Here is a 22,572-nt window from a genome sequence, read left to right on the forward strand (position 1 = left end):
GATCTTAGTTTCCCCACTCACTATCTCTGTGACCTAAGGGGAGTCCTTCAAAATTGTGAAACTTCCCTTTCTAAATATGGGAAAGGAAGATTATAATGACATACTTCTTATAAATTTGTTTTGAGAATTGAAAGAGTCAATACAGGTAGAGCACTTAGCAATGCTGCTAAACACAGGGACAACTCCCATCACATTTTAGTTATTTGTTGGTATTAATATTTTCATTTTCACAAGATGAAATAGATTAATAGATGTTGAGTCATTTATCAAATATCACACAGCTGATCTGAAGTTTCGTCAGGTTCTAAATCTCTCTCGGCCAAGGATTCAAAGCCAATCTCTCTTTCCCTAAATATGAACACTAATTTCTGGATGAGCAACTTAAATAATGTAGAATATTCAGAAGATGGGGTGTGATGTAATCGATCTGAAATATTGAAACATAGGTTTTAATGATAAATGGTGTTTTTTGAAGTTTGCACTTATATCTTCCGAGTTTGAAGGAAGTAGTTAACAATTTGTGTTTCTGAAAAATGGTATGGGAATCATGCCAGCAGATAGGCAAATCTAGTAAGATAAGAACTGAGAAATATTTACTTGATTTGGGTATTGCAAGTTCACATTTAACCTTAGTGAGAGCACCTTCTATACGATGGACACAAAAGCACACCAAGTTCAGTTGTCGACGAGAGATGAAGAATTAGAAACTAGGAGAGAGTATACACAATTCTTTCAACAAGCTCTGTGGTAACTAGAGGGAAAGAGTAGCTAGAGAAAAGTGAGTTTATTATAATAGTCTCAGGGTGTTATGTGTGAATTTCTCTTATCCAAAAGACACAACCTATATGTGGCTGTTGTGGATAAGTGACTCTTTGTGGTTTGCCAATTTCAGCATAAATAGACAGAGAGATGGTATCTTTCTCTTTGTAGTTACAATGAGAACCTGTTGATATACTTTTAATTCTGAAGATGAGAATTAAAGGAAAGCTTATTTAATGCAAAACTTCTGCAAACATGGCATGATTTCTTATCAACTTTTATAATTTAATTTGTGTTATATTAGTAAAAATTTCACATATTCTTCATGGCAAGTATAATTTATTTAAGTAACTTGCATTATCCTCCCTCACTTAAGGCACTATAATACTTCAGTGGTAGTTTAAAAGTGCTGAAATGTATGGCCAGTAATTAAAAAATTGTTATAAAGGATTTGTGTTGACACAGTTTTCTTTCATCAATTGTTCATTTACAGAGACCGTATTTTACTCCTAGAGAAAATGATAAATTTTAGATGGGAGTGGCAAAAGAACTGAAGAACACTGGGGAGAGTATTACATTAATAACTGGAAAAAGAGAAATCTTGATGGAATAACAATATGGAAGCTGTTTATATTACTCTAAATGTTTGTTTCAAAAGTCTGTTTATGCTGGAGGGTGGAGAAGAGGGATGAATTAGTCGGTGTCCTACTATGTTATTGCTATGATCCTAAACTTTTTTTGAATTTTTATTAGTGTGGTTTGGTTTCCTGTCTGACAGAGGAGTCATACCTGCACAAATTGCATTAATGAAAAGGTCTCATTCTCTTGCAACGTACCAGTAGCTATTGCTACTTATTCAGTCCATAAACATTTCAATTTGTTACAGGGATATTACCCCTTGGGCCTTGGAATGCACTTTAAACATCCCTAGTGTATAGTTTTACTCATGGTATAATTCAGCGGTTTCACTGTGATTACAGCAAATGGTATATTGGGCTAAACCCCAAATATCAAGCAATAAGTCAATAAATTGAATTTTTTTTTAAATTTTTTAAATTACCAACTTCTTGGCAATACTATATTTTTGCTTAAGTAAATAGTTCTAATTGACTTATGACCACATGTATTCTCTATCATATTTTGTAAAATATTGTGCAATTTTCCATATATCCGATCAACTTTCTTTCAAACACCATTCCCCCAGATAGGGGAAAAAAATGCTCCAATTCTCAATGAAATCTTTCTCTGTTTTTGCTTAACATGGTCTCTTTCAGGTGATTACTTAAGGATTTTCCACTTCTTCTAACTTTCAAGATGGTATCTGCACACAGGGAAAAGCACACACATCCTCCAGGCATGGGTAGACTAGTGTGACAGTTAGCCTGTTCCTCAGGTCCTTGCTTGATCTTTCAGTGATCTGGTATATTGAATCCTTGTTGTGTAACTAGCCCTTAGTTTGGATCTCCCTAGCACTGCCAGTCTTTTGAGGTTGACTGGCAATATCCAGTCACTTTTTGTTTTGATTTTTTGTTTTCCTTATAGTCTTGTCATACTCCCCCAATTATGGTGAGTAAGCATCAACTGCTTTTTAAGGTATTTCCACTGCAGAGTTTAGTGCTACTGGATTTTCTTTGCTGTGGGAGTAGTCAAGAGAAGTGGAAGATTATTAACTCAGGCCATTTGCCTGGGCACTAGGCTCAGTCATTCCTGTTCCTCAGCAAAGGCTCCACGCTGAACACATGTAGTATTCTTTAAATTGTCTATAATTCATCTAGGCTGCATCTAGGATTGCTATGTTTGAAGTAATTTTACCACCATGTCTATGAGATTCTGTCTAAAGTCGAAAATAAATACCACTAGGTTTATTTCTAAATATTGTCCTACTATATAGTTATGTGAGTTTTTAGGTCATATCTTAAAAAACTTCATCCAAAACTTCATCCAGGGCTCCTCTTAATCTCACCTACTTATATTTAACAACATAATGGTTTGGACTAAGGTAAATAATATGCTTCAAAATAGAGTATGCAACTATAACCATGTGCATGAAATGCAACTAGCTTTTTCCCTATTATAAATATTATACTATATTCTGGATTTATCAATGAGTTGTACATGTATTTTTGAGAGAATGATGAAATGCCATTGAATAATATTTTTAAGTTGCATAGTGTGTAAAACTATAGACTTCATTCAAAACCAATTTTAAGTATAAGAATTATTTCCTTCAGACTATTGCACTATTAGATTGCATAAAAGCGTGCTTTAATATTATTTTTGTTATAGAGAAATATGTTAAGAGAACATATTTAGTAACCATTGATTCAAGATCATAAACTTAGTGAAGTTATATGGTAAGTTAAAGATTTTTGTAATAAAAAGATTCAAATAATTTCTCTCTGATAGAAAAATAACTCCAGATATTATGGTTAATTGCCTCAGAGAAATTAACCAGCTATGTAAGTTCCTTCCAGTATTCATATGACTGACCATAGAAATCTCTATTTCTTGAATTATCTTTTGAAAATTTTCCTGAATTTTTCATTAAGAAGTTCAATAAAACATTTTATGTATGTTCAACTTAAATACATATGAAACAAATGTTTTCATTATTTTGAAAATATACAGTTGATTTTTGTTATTTGCAGTAGTTGTATTCTACAGAGTCAGCATGAACACTGAATTAGTGAACCATTGCAACTAGGGTAAAGGCAGGGTTAGCTTCTTGCAAGTCTCTGGTCATAACATTTTCATCAACTGAGAAATATTGTTAGGTATGTTTCTGTATAAAGACACCTTTGTAAATACATATTGTTGATCTGTTAACATTGAAATTACAACCAAGAAAACTATGATTATATGAAACTTATCTAACAAACGTATTTTCTCCATAAGGCACATCACAACCTTCTTGTGCTGAGAAACATGATAGCAATTCAACACTATACGTAGGGACATTTTCAACAGTGGAATCAGCAAGAGAAAGCACAAAAATGTGAAAAATCTGGCACTAAACAGAGCATCTTCTTATTTGAATTCAGCTGGAAATGTGTACATGAAATCATTTCACTTTTTTGCTCTGAATAACCATTGCAGCACCACCAATACTGATTTTGGAGTTACAAATATATTTTAGCAAGTAGGCAAAAATTCACAAAAACAGTATCCACAAATAATGACAATTGGATCTGTATATACACACACACACATAAACTAAAAACTGTCACATTCAATCCAATTGTCTCATTTATTATGAAAGAATAAAGCAAAATAATAAAAAATTCTAAAGCATTTTATAAATAATATGTATCCCCAAAACAAAAGAAAGTGCAATGTTAAAAGGAATTTTATATTTTAAGATAAAGTATTATTTTTTAATATAGTTCAAAGGTACCCACTTTTAAAAGAAAAAAAATGCAACCATTTTTCTCTTCTGCTAGTAAAATATATAATAAAACACACCTACCTATGAAATGAAAAATGGGGTTGTCTGAGTCATTTTATCAACATGATTCTCTAATTAAGTAATCTTATCTATGTTGGTACGTAATGACAGATGGAAATGCTTTGGCTTTGTTGGTACTGAGTTTGCACCAGGGAAACATACAGGCTTCCTTTGTGTAAAAGCTATGAGTATTTCTGTGTAGAAACAAGGCTAAGAATACTTTACAAGAAGGAAGCAGTTAAAGACTCACCTAATGTTGGTGTGATATACAGACAATGCATCAGAGAGTGTTTATGATAAAAGGGATGTGCTTGCCACATAACATTTTAACTAAGACTATGTATCCACTGGAACACTGGCTCATAATTTAATTTCAAAATTTTATATTGATTTGTAAAATATTTCTGAGCTAGAAAATCAAAGGAAGAGTAACATGGATTCAATAGAGGTTTTTCTTTTTTCATTTCCAGAAGTGTTTGAAGAAAACTTTTTCAACCCACAATATTCTTGACCACCCAAGATGACTACATAACTCCTTAGTTATACCTGACCCTTTAAAATTACTGCATAGCAAGTTTCCCACAACACTCTTTTTTTGAGTGAGCAACTAGAGAATTATATGGAGACTGATTTTTTTTTAAATGAAAAAGACGAGAAGCAACAATTAGTCTAGCTTGGTAGAAATATATTTTTCTTTTGCTCATTGTTGGGCCATATCCTAAAAGTGTGCTAAGCCTAGTGAAATTGAAATATGTCCTGAGAGACCATAGAAATCTCAATGAGAGGCAGTGGAGTTACCCACGTGTGAAGTTTTGAGAAATTTTTCAGATTTTATAGCTTCCTATAGAAAACAATAAAGTTCTTATTAAAGTCCAACCATTTAGAAGGAAAGCAGGCAAGTGTTGTCTCTTTTGTTCCCAAGAAGTCTGTGCTGAATTCAAGGTTGTTAAGGTACGTCTGTGGTCCCCAGTAATCCCTTGGGATACAGGATCCCATGCAGATTTCTCTCATATGCTAGCTTCTCTTTTCAACCTTGGTATATAACCATGCAGTAGGCAATATACAAGATAGAACTCTCTGCTTTACAGACCCTTCTTAAGTGTGTGTCACAGTGAGAAACATGAAGTAAAACAGAGCAAAGCATTTCTTTAATACCTTGGTATGTAGCTCTTTCATTTCCTTAAACAAGGTTTAAGTGAGACTGACATAAAAACAAAGCAACAAAACATGTTAGGACCATAAGTAAAACAGTGTATTTAAGTAATATAAGCTAGTATCACTATCTTAAAAAAATCCAAAATACATATTTTTCAATTCCAATTTTATGCTACTAGTGTCAGATGTTATATTACTTGGAACATTATAGAGAGATTTGTGTATCTAGTCCCACCCCTCTCTGAGTTAACAATTTAAGTTGGATGAGGAGACACAGAGAGGGAAAAAGAGAGAGAGAAAGAGAGGTGTGTGTGTGTGTGTGTGTGTGTGTGTGTGTGTGTGTGTGTGTGTGATATATCATATATATCAACAGTGGAGTTGAGAAATTGAGAGATCAGAAAATTAAATTCCATCTTTAAACTAAAAGGGAATCTGTCTAATGAGATGAATGAAGCCCCCAAAATGTTTTTTTTAATGAGCATTACTCATTTTATTTTTCCTCTGTTATTTTATTATCTCTTTAGTGTCTATCCCTCTCATTTCTTTCTTCCCATTTTATGTAGACACATAGCAATGGATCAGTGTATTTTTCCCAAAGTTTACTTTCACAAAAAGTAAATAAAAATTTGAAAAGTACACAGATTGTTGGATTAGAATTTAAAGGTTGTTAAAATACTGCAAAGACTACCTATGTGGAAATTTTAAAGAATAGATGTTGTTTATCAGAGATGGAAAAGATGATGAGTAACTCCACCATTCTATGGGTACTTCATTTTAGGTCAATGGCAAACATTTTCTACATTTTAATGGCAGCATAACAAGGAAGACATCTAAGGAATTTTACTCGAAATAGTCTCTTTTTATTTGTTTAATATGAATACGCAACTTGTGCCTTTTTTTCTTTCTTGTCTTTGTAAGTATAGATACTTGCAGGGGCTTTCCTTCTCACTATTCCCCTCCCATTTTCCCCTTCCCACTGTATTCTTTCTTTAGTTTTTCCTTCTTTCTATTCTGGGGATTGAGAATTTGACAAATGAAATATGAAAATGTGGTTTTTGAAGAAAGAACAAATGTTCTTCTCCAACCAAGAAGAAATCAAGTTTTTGGTTTGCGGGTTGGCAGGGGGTTAACTGACCATGAGATGCTGATGGGCAAGATCGGGGGAGACAAAGCCTGGAGAGTCGCCCCTGAGAGGGAAACGACTTCTCAGTAGCTCACTACTCACATGATGAGTAGGCCACAGAAACTCCTCAAGTTCCCAGAAGTCTATCTGAGCACAGCATTCATCAGCCAAAAGTCCTTTGGAGAGTATGAGTATGGCTTTGCTCTCTTCTATAGATGGTGACTAGATCTTCTCTCTCTCATTCTTTCTCTCTTCCCTGCTCTCTACCACTTCTTTTTAAATTTTCTTTCTCTCTGACCTAAACTGATGCCTAGGTGAAAGCTTTGACTCTCTGGTGCCACATTCATTCTGCTACCTCATACTTTTACTCATAAAGTCACCTTTGTATGGTGTTCAGCAGAACAACAGCAAGATTGATCCAAGTAAATTAAAATGTCCAGAGTTCACTGCTGAGAAATGTAAATTACTACTTTCATAAATAGTTAAAATAATAAACTGCGGAGGAACTTTGACATCTCTTCTTACGTAATTTTTTCAACATCAGAAAGTGAACTTTTATATGAAAGTATAAATTCGACAACACCGAGAATTCCTTTAACTCTATGATGTCATGGACATGGATTTGATATGGACAGGAGGTAACGAAATCCTGGGTAGAAGAGGGCGGGATCCCTGGCGAGGGTTCCACCCTCAAGTCTGGATTTGTGGCCCTAAATGAGAATTTCACATCCCTGTTTTCCTGCCCAAATGTTGCCTTTGGACCCTCCACACTCCCCACCCTGTAAACATATAAACCCAAGTTCCACTGGCAGAGGAACAGAGTAGTATGGCAGAGAAGGAGAGAAGAGAAGAAGTATCTGAAAATCGAGAGGAGAAGAGGCAACTGAACACTAGAGACTACAGTCAGAAAGGAGTTCCTCTGGGGATGGTCAGAGAGAATTTCATCCAGGGATGGCTGAACTCCAGGGCAAGATTATCTTCCCACTCCATCCCCTTTCCAGCTCCCCAACCTGCTGAGAGCCACTTCCACCACTAAATAAATCTCTGCATTCACCATCCTTCAGGTTCATGTGACCTGATTCTTCCTGGATGCTAGACAAGAACCCGGTTACCAGAGGGCAGGGAGTAAAAGGATGTCACCCTGACCCTCCACTGAGCTGGTTAACACTTAGCTGTCCATGGACAGAAAATGCTAAAAAACATTGTAACACTTGCCTTCTGGGGCTTCAAAGGTCATGTGCAATTCCTTGATGCTGCCACAGCTGGTATAAGGTTTGTTTCTGCCGTCGCCCAAAAGCATTCGCCCCAGCTCCTCCACCTGCTCAACTGTATGCTCACCCTTCCAGAAAGGGTTTGAGCCACCCCTGTCTCAAGTTCCTCAAGGGTGTCAAGGGAACTCTTCCATCTCAGATTCTAAACTAATACCACTCAACAGAAAATTTCAACAATATAAGATTCATCTACCATGAAACATGTATCTGTAATGAATATGAATTAGTTGAGATTGCCTGAGTGGCCACTTTCTCATATGCGTCCAAAAAAATTTGTATGCTTTTAAACTTCAAAATAATTATGTGTTAATTCCTCATTTTTCTAGCAAATTCTTGGATGATATTTATGTCCTTTTATGTTTGAAAGGTATAACCACAGATTTGAGATAAAGGAATAAGATAGTACATCTAGTTGTAAGCCTATATAAAAGTACATTAAAAGCCACAGGGAACATATTTGAGCAGATAAGGGCAAGCCTGGAAAGAAGAACATTTAAGCTTTCATCCCGATTTGACCTTCAATTACAAAGACACATGCAACTTTGAAATTGCTTTCCATGATAGTAAAATAATAGATGTGCTGCAAATGTCTATATATTTGACATCTTATTTAATTTATAAAATATCTTTGAATATCTTTAAAACTGATTATTAAAATATGAAGTTTTAACTCAAATGCTGTAATTTTCTTTCACTTTAATATACCCTTTCTTGTTCTAGACACTGTGTTCTTTATAAAAGTCTTTATTATACAATTGTTGAATAATTACTTTTATAAATAGTCTCTCATTTATTTCTGAAATGCAGGTATTTTTTCTCCTTTTTGTATTATTGATGAGGAGACTAGGGCTTAGAGTCAGACTAGTTACTGTTGTGGGTTGAATTGTGATCTCAAAGAGATACGTTGAAATCCTAATCTCTGGTAACTGTGAATTGAACCTTATTTTAAAGTAGGACCTTTGAAGATGTGATCATATAAGAATGTGGTCATTTTGGATTCTCGTGGGCTCTGATCCAATACCACCAAGGTCCTTATAAGAAGTGAAGAAGCACAGATACACACACGCATGCACACACACGAGTCTACTATGTGAAGATGGAGCCAATGATTGGGGTGATGAGCCTACAAGTAAAGGGACGTTAAGGATTTCCAAAAACTACCAGAAACTGGGAAGGAGACATGAAGCTGATTCTCCTTCAGTGCCTTCAGAAGGAGCTAACATAGTTAACACTTTGATTTTAGACTTTAGTCTCCAGAACTGTGATAAAATAAATTTCTGTTGTTTTAAGCTACTCAGTTTGTGGTACTTTGTTATGGCAGTCCCAGATAACTAATACAATTACCAAAGTCACTGCAAAGCTAAAGTTTGAGTTTCCCATATCCTTGCCATCTACCAGACTAGTGATAGAATCAAAACTAGTAACATAGTTTTGAGGAAGAATACATTTTTTGTATACTAGCTTCATATATATTTCCACTATTGTGCAAAAAAGAGGCATTCAGTCATGTTTATCACATATTATTTGAATTAAGCCATTTATTATGCTACATACAAAGTTGAAAGAAATACTTCTATGTCATCGTTATTCTATTTTTAGGTGATAATTGAAGGATCCAGAGTTTTAAAATCATGTTTCTTTGAATACGTTTTTTTTTTCCCTTAGAAGATATAATCGGTTGAGATTTTAAATCTTAACACATTGATTTTGCATTTATCACTTTCTTCTTAGACTTGTAAAGTTTTGAAGAATTATGTGATTGGAAGGATATAGGGAATTAATTACAAAGCCTATAATTTTTTAGATGAAAAAATGGAAACTCTCCAACATGTCAAATTGGAGAAATAGATGGTCGTGATTCTCATTCTCTTTCAAGCACACAACATTCTTTGGATTGACTTCCATAACTAGAACATGGAAACCTCTTAAATGGTCTGGATTTAATTTGTAGGTATTTATGCTTATATTTTTAATGTAAGATCTGAGATTAAGAGGAATATTAGTTACAAAGTACAGAAAACTGAGATGTTTTAATGAAAATGTACCTGTGTTGTTTTGTGGGGGGTTGCTTTTGTGTTAGGATCTGATTTTCCCTGACAAATCATAGTTTTATTAACTTAGAAGAAAAATTCTTCTCCTTTGCTTTGTAGGTTCTGGGAAATAAACATGAATCTGTCATTTGAGTCATCATTATTTCTAAAGTTCCAATTATTTAAACAACTTTTATACCTAACACAAATGCAAATATTACGAAAAGAATGAAGACCTCTAATTAACCAGTTTGAGGCTTCAGTACTTAAGACAGAATCGAGATGTTAATAGGGTTTACATTCCTCACTAAAGTTTGTCTTGAAACATAAAACTGTTTTTAAGAGTCAAGAATAACCTCCAATATGTTTAACATATATAAGCATTAGTCTTCCATTCATGTTACTTTAATAAAGACACAGAATACAAACAAGGTCACTTCCTGGCCTTCACTAGACATGAACTAGGAAAGAACTAAGCCCCAAAGCTGACAGCTATGGAAAATCTGCCAATCAGTTTAAAGGTCAATAAAAAAGCTAATTACATTTTTAGCATGAGAAAAAAAGTATACAATGTTCCTACACAATAAATTTTTAACATTAGTAACTGTACCTGAATTTTCAGAATCTATTATGAATTCTAAAGAAAAATTACAAGGTTGGTGCAATACTCTATTCTTAGAAATTGTTTAAGAAAGAATCAAGTGATTTAACAACAAATTTATTATTTCATCTACAAAATGCTCTTTGTATATTGGCATTGCTGTGAATTTCAAGACTCATGGTGAGTGTCATCAAGATGTTACCATTTTTCCTTATTTACCTTTAAATACCATATTCCTGAGGGGCAGGATCAGAAGAACATCTTGCATTTCTAATCTTAATATTTTATATAAAAGAAACCACTTTAATTCCCCCCAGAGCACTTAACAGAATAATAAAGGATATCCTGTATCGTCTTTTATTGTTGCAGTTACATGCAATTTATCTACAGATGTGTAGGACAAACCTTTCTTTAAAAAAAAAAAAAAATGAAAGAAAACATGCCAGAATTCTAAAATATCTAGACAAAACACAATTCTATTGTATAGAGCCACATTTCTTTGTCTAAAAACAGATGATAGGAACAACCCTTGATAGTGACTGATCATAAAAAGAATCCCCAGGAGCATGGAGACACTATAAAAAGATCTAGAAGGAAGTCATTATGCCATTGAGGGAATAAGAAACTTAAGTCAGAGAGTTGTGAAATGTTCTCATTACAGGTCATCTTGGTAATTATCTGACATCGACAGACAGAGTCACTTCTTAATCAAAAGAATGAATCATTACTGATATTGATTCAAACCAAGATGTTTGAAATAATGAGTTAAGTAACTTAAGTATAAATGTAAAGATAATTCCAACAACTTCTTTGCTAAAGTTTTGTACTAAATAATAAAGAAATATATTGTTATTTTTAATGGTTTCATTAAAAATAACCATAACTGAAAACAAAATTTTAGTACTATAATCTGTATATCACAACTTAAATATAATTAAGGTTGCTAATATTTATAATGCCACTGACATGGATTATTTATTATCAAGCAGGCCAAATAATTACTTTCTTTAATAATAATAAAATAACATATAGAATTTCATTGGATAGAAGAACACTTTGAAGTTTTAAAATAGCAATTTTCAGAACAAAGAGGCTAGATTGTAATAAATAACTAGCCAGTTTAACAAAGAGAAGTATAACTAAATCTAAATTATATTAAACTAAATTTAACTACAGTTGAGCCCTGAAAAAATTTGAGGCTATTACAGATGTAATCTGTAGGCAGCACACTCTTTGTCAAACTGAAATTAAAGACAAGGAGAAGAGTTGTAGATGCAACACATGGTAAAGAGAATGAATAATTAGCCATTAAACAAACAAAAAAATGGTAATCAGTGGAGAGCTGCTGTAAGATGTGGATCAAACTACGACAAGTAGCTTCCTTTCCATGATCAAATTGCTGTTGGTAGTGACAAAAGGGTAACAGAGAGGAACTTCTAGAAAACCAAGGCTATCGCCCACAGTCTCTTAGGGTTATATAGTGAATTAAAACAAAACGACCTCAGTGAGTGCTTAACGGTACAAGCAGTTAAAGGAAAAAAACAAAAATAAAGAAAGAAAGAAAAAAATGGCATCACTCTACTGAACAAAGGACCCACCTGAGACTCCATTATACTCAGGATTCAAATTGAACCTGAGAATATTTAATAGTTATATTTTCATTAAGAGGAAATTTCCACACCCTCCATTTTCCTTCTATTATCAGAGTAGTAAATATGTTTGGTTCTTAGAGTCCAAACATCTGTATTAGATTCCTGGCACCATCAGTTATTAGCTATATGATTGGGGGAAACTATCTGCAACTCAATTTCATTCTCTGTAAAATAGAAGTAATGATCATACCTATTGTTTAGTGTTTTTCAGATGAACAAGTGAACTAAATATTAAAAAATGTGAATCATCATCAATAGAAAAAATTCACCATTTCTTCATCTGGGAACCACTGAATATACTATATTATGTGAATCTCCTCAAATTACAATTCACAGAGTAATTCCCATTTGATTTTTGGGTAATGCTTATAGGAAGACAATGTTGAATAATGTATAAAAATAAATTATTTGTGCAATTGCTAACCTTGAACTATTTCAGCTAGGCACATAATATAGTATAAAATCAGGCTATGGTGAAACAAAATGGGCCAGAAACACTTTCAGAAATAAATAGAATGTGATGCTTGTTTTTTTACAAACTGATGTCAACAAGTACCCAGAAGGGCTTCTTGAAATTTTTTGTGACAAACGTGTTTTTAACAGAGCTTACATTAGGCCCTCTTTAAAAAAAGAAAGCTGTTATGATCTGTCAGGTAAATAATACATAATTAGTGCTGCAAATTCTTGTAAATAATTTCCTGAAGATTCTTATTTATTATACTGTAAAACATATTATGTTACATATCTGTATATTCTCTTTCATATTGCTTTTTCCATTTTAGGATTTTTATGAGTCTGGATTATTGCAAACCCGTATTAAACATCAGGATAAAATTGGAAAACCCAGCCTAATTAACTTTAAAGAGATAATTTTCTGAATATTTCTCCAAATGCAGATGTTTATTTTCTTTTAAGTAAAACACTGCAGATACAGAGACTTATTTTTATTAAGATATATTATACTGGTAGAAATAATCTGTAAGTTTAAAATATTTAAGGAGGTGAAACTGAAACCACCTTTGCAAAGTTTATAACAGTGAGAAAATTATGACAGGAAAGAGATCTGAATTAATTGACTCTATCTTGCTTTCACCTCCAAGCTGCCCTTCTTCAATTCTGTTACATATCTGCATATGTCGTAGGTTGAACTAAATTTGGGAAGAATTTAATTTGCAGGTTAACTTTGAAACAAAGATGATAACAGCCCCTCCTCAAAGGAAACACTTTCCTTGTTTGGGTACCACCTTTTAAAAACCAACAAATTAGCCATGGGATTAGAAATTATGGCTCAGGAGTCATGCAGGAAGAGGCCACAAGTTTCCTAACCTCCACAATTACTCCTGTGGATAGCATCACTGTTGTGAAAACCTAAGACTGTTGTTTGTGGTATTTTTTCAGAACCTGTATTCTAATGGATTAGCTGGTGCCTCCCTAATCAGTAGACTGGCTCATCTGTTCCTGTGGCCGCCTCCCAGGAACTGACTCAGGACGAGAGGACAGCTTCAAATCCCTGTGATTCCATCACTAACCCAACTAATCAGCATCCCCTAGTTCCTTACATGCCAAGCTGTCTTTAAAAAACAACCATAGCATCTGAATTTTTGAGGAAACTAAATTGAGGCAGGTCTTACTATAAATCTGGTATCTTGTTTAGCTGGCTTTACATCTATTAAACTCTTTCTCTGTTGTGATTCCTCTGTCTTGACAAATCGGCTCTATCTGGGCAGTGGGCAAGATGAACCCATTGGGCATTTACAAAAAGACTTTTTAAAGGGTTAGTATATATCATTTGGGGGAAACTCTCATGCTCTTTCCCTGAATTTATGGGAAAAATGGTGAATTTTTGAGGAAATGCAACGTGATTTAACAAGATATCCATAAAAATCTGAAAAATGAAGACTTTCCAGCTAGCTTTGAAATGACATATTTCACAGGTGGGATAATAAGAATTGAGGCCAGAATAGATGGTCTAACTTTCAAATTACACTGTTGTACCTCAAGGGCAGAAAAGGATAAGGCTTAGGACTATAAACACATGAGCTTTTCTTCTCCCTCCCATCTAAGTATTTGCTAATTACAGAGATCCATGTGTAAACTTGTATCTTAAACGATAGAAGCCTGCTCTTGCTTCTGAGCTTCTGCCTGCTTATACCACTTTCAGTTAGTCACAATGGATCCTTAACTCAGATTTGATGTAGATGAACAGTATATCTTCACCACATTTAAGCTTTTATATTCATTTGAAATATGTGAAACTGTATTTTACAGTCTTTCTAATCTTAGCAAAGATAAGTATGGTAGGATGCTATTGAAAAGAAGTCTTTTGCTGTCAGCATATCTGGAATCTAATCCCAGCTCTATAACTTTTCACACTGTGGGAAGTGGATTGGGTGAGTTAATCTCTATGCATCAGTTCCATAATCTTAAAATGAGGATATGAATTGGTAATTTATAGTGTTGTTAGAGCTTCAAACAAGCTTCTAGACTTCGTTTGCATTCCCAAATGTAAAGAGGTTAAAAGTTGTTACTCCTATTCCTACAACAGAAATTTAACACATTGAAAATCAGCAACTCTTCTTAGGCCCATCAGAGAATTGAAGTCATGGGGAAAATTGCTGCCATGTGAACTGGAGAAACAGACAGGCATATAGGGAGAATCACAGTTTACCAAGGACAGAATCCCACTTCCAGAGCCATCATCTGTAAAGACACTTCTAATTGTAATGATGAGCTGCTAGAGGATCAGTGTGGAGAACCTGAGAGTTAAAAACTGTGAGAGGGTCTAGTTTTAGGGAGTACTTCACACTTAGTTCTGAGTCTCCTTCCAGTGACCCAACTAGAGTCTTTCCACTAAAGATCAGAGATAAACTTCTTGCAATTCTGGTGTGGGGGGATGGAGGGTTGGTGACTAATCATTTCTGAATATACCCAGAGCTATCTGTTCTCTTTGACAAAGCCTGCCCTCAAGGGAAACTATTTTACCTAGTGCCTAAATGACTAGGATGCTACTCAAGTCCAACTGACATGAAGAAAGAGATATACCAACTCAGACTCACTAAAAGACTGAGACCTAATTACACAACTATAGAAGATTTTACCTCCCCCTATACCTGGTCAACCCAACAGGGCTCCTATATAATAGCAGGGAATTACAGGTAAAAAGAAACTGAAATATTGGAGTCTCTTTAAGGAGGTTCAAGGAAAATCCAAAGACAACAGAGAAGACAGAAACAAATACAGAAGAGGAAATTTTAGCTTCTAATACTACAGCTACAGCACACATTGAGCACAGTCTAACTCTTAGCCAAATAAACAGAAAACCTCACACTAAAGAAATATTTATCTCACTTTCTTTTACACAATACATCATGGTTACCTTTCCACAAAAAATTACAAGTCATGATAAAAGACAGAAAAAAATCCCACAGTTTAAAGAGATAAAGTAAGCATCAGGACCAGACTTGTATGGGAGAAATGTTGATATTATTAAACAGAGAATTTAGAATAACTATGATTAATATGCTAAGGGCTCTAATGGAAAAAGTAAATAACATACAAGAGAATAAGTGGATAAAAAGAGACATGGAAACGCTAAAAAAAAAAAAAAGTCTAAAAAAGACTCAAAAGGAACTTCTATAAATCAAAAACACTGTGATAGAAATAAAGAATGCTTTTGATGGGCTCACCAGTAGACTGAACACAGCTGGGGAAAGAATCAGTGAGCTTGAATAAATATCAACAGAAATTTTCAAAACTGAAATGCAAAGAGAATAAAGAATAAAAAAGATGAAAGTGAATATCAAAGAATTGTGAGACAATTAAAAAAGGTATAACATGTGAGTAAAAGAAACCAGAAGAAGGAACAGAAGTGAACAGAGGAAAAACAATTTATACCAAAACATATTACATTCAAACTGAAGAAAATTAGAGGCAAAGAGAAAACCTTTAAAGAAACCAGAATAAAAACACCTTACCTATAAAGAAATAAGAACAAGTATTACATGAGGCTTCTTTACAGAAATCATGCAAGCAGGAAGAGAGTGGAATAAAATATTGAATGTATTCAAAGAAAAACAAACATAGAATTTCATATCTAGTGAAATTATCATTCGAAAGAAACAAGAAACAACTGGAGAAGCAACTTTCTCCAAAAAACAAATAAGCTTCTACAAATATAAAGTGTATGTCAAATATGTGGTATAATTCTGAATTATTGCTTCATAAATGGTAGCTGTTTCAATAACCAATGAGAAAAAGTAATTATGCTCTAAGTATTCACGGGTAAATAATGCACTGTGCATATTTTCATAATTTTTACTTAAACCTTATTAAACTTCACAGCTAAGTAAACTGAAATTTAAAAATTTTAATCTCAAGTGTGAATAAACAACTTTTCAATAAACAACAAAAAAACTCAAAGGAAATACCAGTTTCATAAGGAAGAGAGATAACTCATGAACTTGAGAGTAAAAGGCATTTAGTTGATATAAATTAAATAGCTAGTTGATAAACTATATTTAGAGGTTCTAAAACTTAATGATTAATGCTATATTTAGATAATTTTGGAGTAGACCTATACATAGGAAGGTGAATATTTTTGCAAAATTCCCATCAATTGACAGAAAAATAATATAATTTCAATTATGTTAAATCTGGCTGCACATTCAATGCCTTGCCATCACTTTCTGGTCTTTTCAACCCTGGATCTTCAACTGAACTACAAAATTAAAAAAAAAAAAGATCTGAGTAACATATCTCAGTTATCCAAGAATGATGCAATTCTAGATGTGTGGGAAAGAAATTAATTTATTACATACAATGCATGCCTTGGAGCACTCGGGTTTAATTTTCTCAAGGTAACTTAGTTGCAAGGCCATGCTCAGACCATTGAATCAGAGTCTCTGGAAATACGATCCAGCCACCATGTGTTTGTTAATGTGTTATTTTTTTGTTTTGGATTCATGCAGGTTTTATAAGCTTTTCATATGGAAAATCACAGATTCATAGTATTTTTTTAAAATATGACAGCTAACAGAAGAGATTAACAGATATAAAATAGAGGTAAATAATTTACCAAACTAGGAAATTGGAAATCTGATTCCACAGATGTCTATGAGGACAAGTCCTTAGTTATAAGGAGAAAATGATAGACAAAATAATTTAATTCACAATTTTATTTAGAATCAGTATTAAATATAACAATCCTTTTGTCATGTTGATATTGTTGCACAATGAACTGGAAGAGTCCAAAATTTTCCTTTTCAGGAAACTAACTGCTACAAAAAAAAAAGTCCAAAATGTTTGCAGCACAGACATTTATTCAGTTACTTAATACACATATTTAAAGAGGCCTTATTCAGAAAGTGTTGCAATTGTCTGAATAGCATATGATCTTGTGAGACAAAATATAAGCAAAGAAAGACATAAAGAGTGAGACCTGATAATATCCTGCGATATTCACATGGGCATTCTAATGCACAACTTGGCATAGATCTTAGGGTAGCAAGAAAGTTAAGGCTTCACCTCTTGAATCCAAATGGGAAGGACTATCTAGCTGTGTGCTCTCTGTGATAATCTAATGAAAGCCACTGATTTCTCACTAGAGAAAAGCAACTACACACTGCATTTTGTGCGCTCCTTAGGGTTTCACTGAGTCATTCAAATTCACTCATGGGCTTTGCCCGAAAGAATCCTGCTATTTATTATTTCCAGATAATAAATTACTCAGAATATTTGCTTTGTTTCTGAATTATCACTATTATTTTAAGGTTGTTGGACATTTTGGATCACGTTTACTAGGTATTAGCATGAAAATTTAAGAACATAAACACACAGATCCCCTTTTATGTAATCAAACATTTCTTAAGCACTTATATGTGGTATTTTTCTAAATACTTTAAAATAAACATCTGTGTTTAATTTCTAAGTTTCTTTTCCTTCACAAGAATTTTCAAGATTCTGTGTATTTTATCAGTTAAGTAAACAAATTATGATAAACTAAGATTAATTTATCTGCCTGACATAAATATCAAACTGCAGGAAAATTTTGATTCGTTATCTGGTCCCACATGGACATAAAATTTATACTAATTTATATATTAATTTGAGGCTTTGTGCATAAATGTTTTATTGTAATTACTCAAAATGACTGTTTATAGAAATGGATTTCCACCCATTCTTTTATGCAGTTTAAACTGTAGAATTTCGCTTTTTTGTGTAAGTAGAGCATAACTTTTTTTTTTTAACAATTATTCTTTTGAGAGATTTTTTTGAATTAAGTGAAATGTGGGGAGAGTTAGTTATCAAGTATCTTTAAGACAAAGTCTCCTGTAATTTTTAGCAGTTTTATCAGTTAGCAGAAATTGCATGGTTAGTATAGGAAAGTCAGTTTTAAAAATTCCAACAAACTCCGTAGATGGAGAAGATATGCTTTCCAGAGTTGTAACATTATTTTTTCTAAAATGTTGTATTTTCCACACAAAAAAATATGAGGTAGATAAAAACACAACAATATGTAACCCACATACTGAAGAAAATAATAATAATAAATGACCCTGAGGGCACAGGTATTGAATTTACTATACAAAGAATTTAAATCGGCTATTAAATATCCATTCACAAACCTATAGGAAACAATCTGGAGCACAATTTTGTATTTCTCATAGCCAGGTTGACAAATGCTAAAGAGTAATTTCTTGTGTACTCACTTCTTCTAGATTATGTTCTGCATATAAAAGTATTTTGGTACATCACTCTTTTCTTTTATCTGATAGCAAAAAACAACTGCATAAAGCAATAATTATAAAATGTGTTGAACTTCTAATGTGTCGATATATAATTTGTGTGTCAATAATAATAAAATAAAATGAGAAAGTCTGTATTCCTATAAATCAATTCACCAGACTAATCAAAGTTATTCTTTGTTAGGAACAATTTTATGTTCAATAAATATTTGAGACTTTTTTTAGACTTTTTTTTCCCCATACTAACAGGAAGCTACATTTTCCAAAAGGAAAACCAACTTAAACTTTAACAGATTTGAAATAAGTAAGAAATTCGGACACCTCATAGCTTGAGTAGGTTTAATTTGGAAAAACATATTTTCCAATATCTACTTTCTTAATGGCTTCCCTAAAATAAATATTTTAAAAAAATTCTATAAATTCTATTATCTGTAAACCAGTGCTCATTCTCTTGAACAAAAGAGATATTTTATCCATGTTTAGTTAGTGAAGGGAATGTTAAAGAATCAATTTAATACTCAAAATGTTATTCTAGGCAACTACGCCAAGATTTATCAATGAGATAGATATCTTTTTTAATAGTAATCATGTAACTTATTCTACAGATTTTGAGAAAAGCTTTTATTCTAAAGTACCTGTCTTTCTCAGAAGATCATTTCAATTCATTTGTCAAACATTTACTGAGTGTCTTACATATACACTCCTGTGCTATGTGCTTATAATATTAACATTTATAAAACATTAAACTTGCTTACAAAAACAACAGTTTATTTGCATGTATATAGTGAGTATCACTTATAATCAGAATTCATTAAAAAGCTTCCACTTCTATTTAGGAGATTAGGGAGGTACTCAAACATATGGTAAATTTGGAAAGTGGGTAGTAATTTTTTCCTTCATCATAGATTATGTAAAACCAGGAGAAGTATTAAAAATAGAAGCAACTTCTTACATATAACGTTAGAAGTTAATGTAAGAAGCCAAATTAATGCTACAATTTGGCAACTTTCTTGTTTTATCATTTGGGTATCACTTATGAGTCAGATAAAAATCTAAATTTAATTAACACTTACTAATATGCCAGTTTGTTTCCAAAACAATTTCCAAATAAATAAATAGCATCATTTTATTTATGAGGTAAAGTTATTGTCTGCAATTCCAGTTCTCTTTCCATTAAATCATGTTGATTCACAGAGGACTGTGGAAGGGCATGCTCAACCAGGAGCAATAAATAAATCTGTGTTTCCATGAAGCAGTGTCCGGACTGCTTGTAGAAGTAGAGTGGAAGGATAGAGAAAATAGAGTCTGACTTCCTGCATGTAAATTCTGACTTACTCTTTGTATTTTTTCTATGCTCTGTAACAAACTACCACATAATGGCTTAAAAACATTAATCAATTAGCTCAAGTTGTATAAAGTCAGTAGTCCAGGCACAACATGACTGTGAACTCTGCTCAGCTTCCTTTAGCCTGAGATCAAGGTGTCAGCAGGACTCAGTTTTTGTCTGCAGTCTCCTAGGAATAGTCCACTTCTGAATTAAATCAACTTATTGGCAAAATTCAGTTCCTTGTGGTTGTAGGACTGAGATCCTCATTTACTTGCTAGTTATCTACTGGGGATCACTCAGTTCACAGAGGATACTCTAGGATGCTTGCTATATGACACCTTCAATGTTCAAAGCCAGCAGAGGAGAATTGTTTCTCTCCTGGCGAATGCTTCATGCATCTACTCCCTCTGACTTTAAGTCTTTAGCTCCAGAAGAAGACTTGGAAGGGCACACCTCATTAAGTCAGACTGACTAAAGATAATCTGTCTTTATTAAAATTTACTGTGTCAAATAACAATCTCAGAAAGTGAAATCTATCATAGGCACAGATTCAGGGATTATGCAGGGTATGTATATCATGATATACTGATCTTGGAAATCATATTAAAATTCTGCCTGCTACACTCTGTGACTTTGTATAAGTCATTTAATCTCTCAAAGTTTATTTCCCTGTAAATATAATGGGAATATCTATTTAATCCAATGGTTGTGAGGATTACCGAGAGGTAATATATAAAGGCATTTAACTCATTATCTAGATCATAATGAGTATCTAATAACTATTTAACAATTATTATATAAGTTTGAGTTTTTATAGAGCAAATTTAAAAGGGAACAATATAATATTTTAACAGTGAGAATCAGTGTATTTTAGTTACACATATTATTTTGTGAATCAAAGAGAAAAAAAGTTGATGCAAGTGGCAGTTTCAGTTAAAAAATCTGTAAGATTTAATTTTTCTTAGGATTTGCTAGGAATGAAGCTTCTTTATTGGAACTAGAAATAAATAATTTTTAAAAAGGTTCTCCACACCCACTTTAATCACTGCATTAATGCTCATGGGATTTTAGTTTAAATCTAATTCCATTCATTTTAATTCCTTATTAAACCAAATGGTGTTCTATCTGTGGCATAATTGAACATATTCTTAATGAGAAAGTAGTAATCATTAAATTCACCATTTACACACTGGGAATGAATTGGTTATTATTCTGTATCTTGTCTGCTAAACGAGGCTACTATTGCTGAGTTGGCTAGTATTGAAAAATTATGTGGTTGATTTCAAACAAGTCAGTGAAAAATATGATCTATTAAAATGTCCATACGCTTGTTAAAAACTTGGGAGAGAAGTACACAGTAGAGAGTCTACTCTTTAAAAAGAGATGATTATTTTTACATGAATATAATATATGGGTCCAGCTTCAGAATATTTGGACAAAATAACAGATGCTTCAGCACAAAAATATGTTCCTCATGCAAAAACGTTTGCAATTTAATTATGTGGAATACTGGAAAATGATATTATATATGTTGTAAATATTGGAAGGATAATTTCTCCCTAATATCAGCTGTTAATAGCTTTAAAAAATTAAACAATTGTGAAAGGAGAATTTAAATAAATCAGAAAGCAATTTGTAAAGTAATTTGGAATTCTACAACTGCTTTTTAACATTTTAGGTAATCAGTTTGTTACTTATGATATGGGAACAACATGTGAACTTCTCTGCTTTACTTTTTTAAGATAGTTATTTTTGGGGCTTATTAAGAAAACATCTACAATCTTACCAAAAGTGATTTATATGCTCAGAATAAATTTATTTATAAACAAGAATTTGATTGCATATACATTTCTGTGTCAAATCAAATACTTTCCTGGAGGATTGGTTGCTATTTTATAAAATAGGTTTCAAATGTTGAGTGCCCAGTAAAGATTTGAGGCCTAAGAAGGCCCCTCTTTTCCCAAAGGTCCTGCTGGACTATCACTGTAGCACCCATACTGGTCCCAGAGCTCCTTAGAGTTTAATTTTCTGCATTTTAAAATTAGTAATATATTAATGCTTGTGCATCCTTTACTAGATATATGAGGATAAAAATGAGATAACAGCTATAAAAAAGTCTTAAAAACTGTAATTTGAAAAATTTAAAGACTGTGATACATTTTAAAAGTAAAGACTTAATACAAAAATATTGTCAATGCAAACTTGGTGTTTCTTAACGGATACTAGATTGGAACCACACTCCATAGATAATGGGAACAACAGATGGTTACACTGCACTCTATCTTCAAATAGCTTTAACATAACTGTAATGTAAATACCATAACTATTAGGTTTCCATCTTTTTTGTGTGTGTTTACCTTCAGCTTACTTCCAGAATCAAATTATAATACGTATAGATAGTTTCAATTTTTCCAAATTTTTCAAATATTTATAAAAACTGTAATTGAGGGAAAATAACCAGCATAA

The sequence above is a fragment of the Piliocolobus tephrosceles genome, chromosome 7 (assembly GCF_002776525.5).
Source record: "Piliocolobus tephrosceles isolate RC106 chromosome 7, ASM277652v3, whole genome shotgun sequence".
Lineage (NCBI taxonomy): Eukaryota > Metazoa > Chordata > Mammalia > Primates > Cercopithecidae > Piliocolobus > Piliocolobus tephrosceles.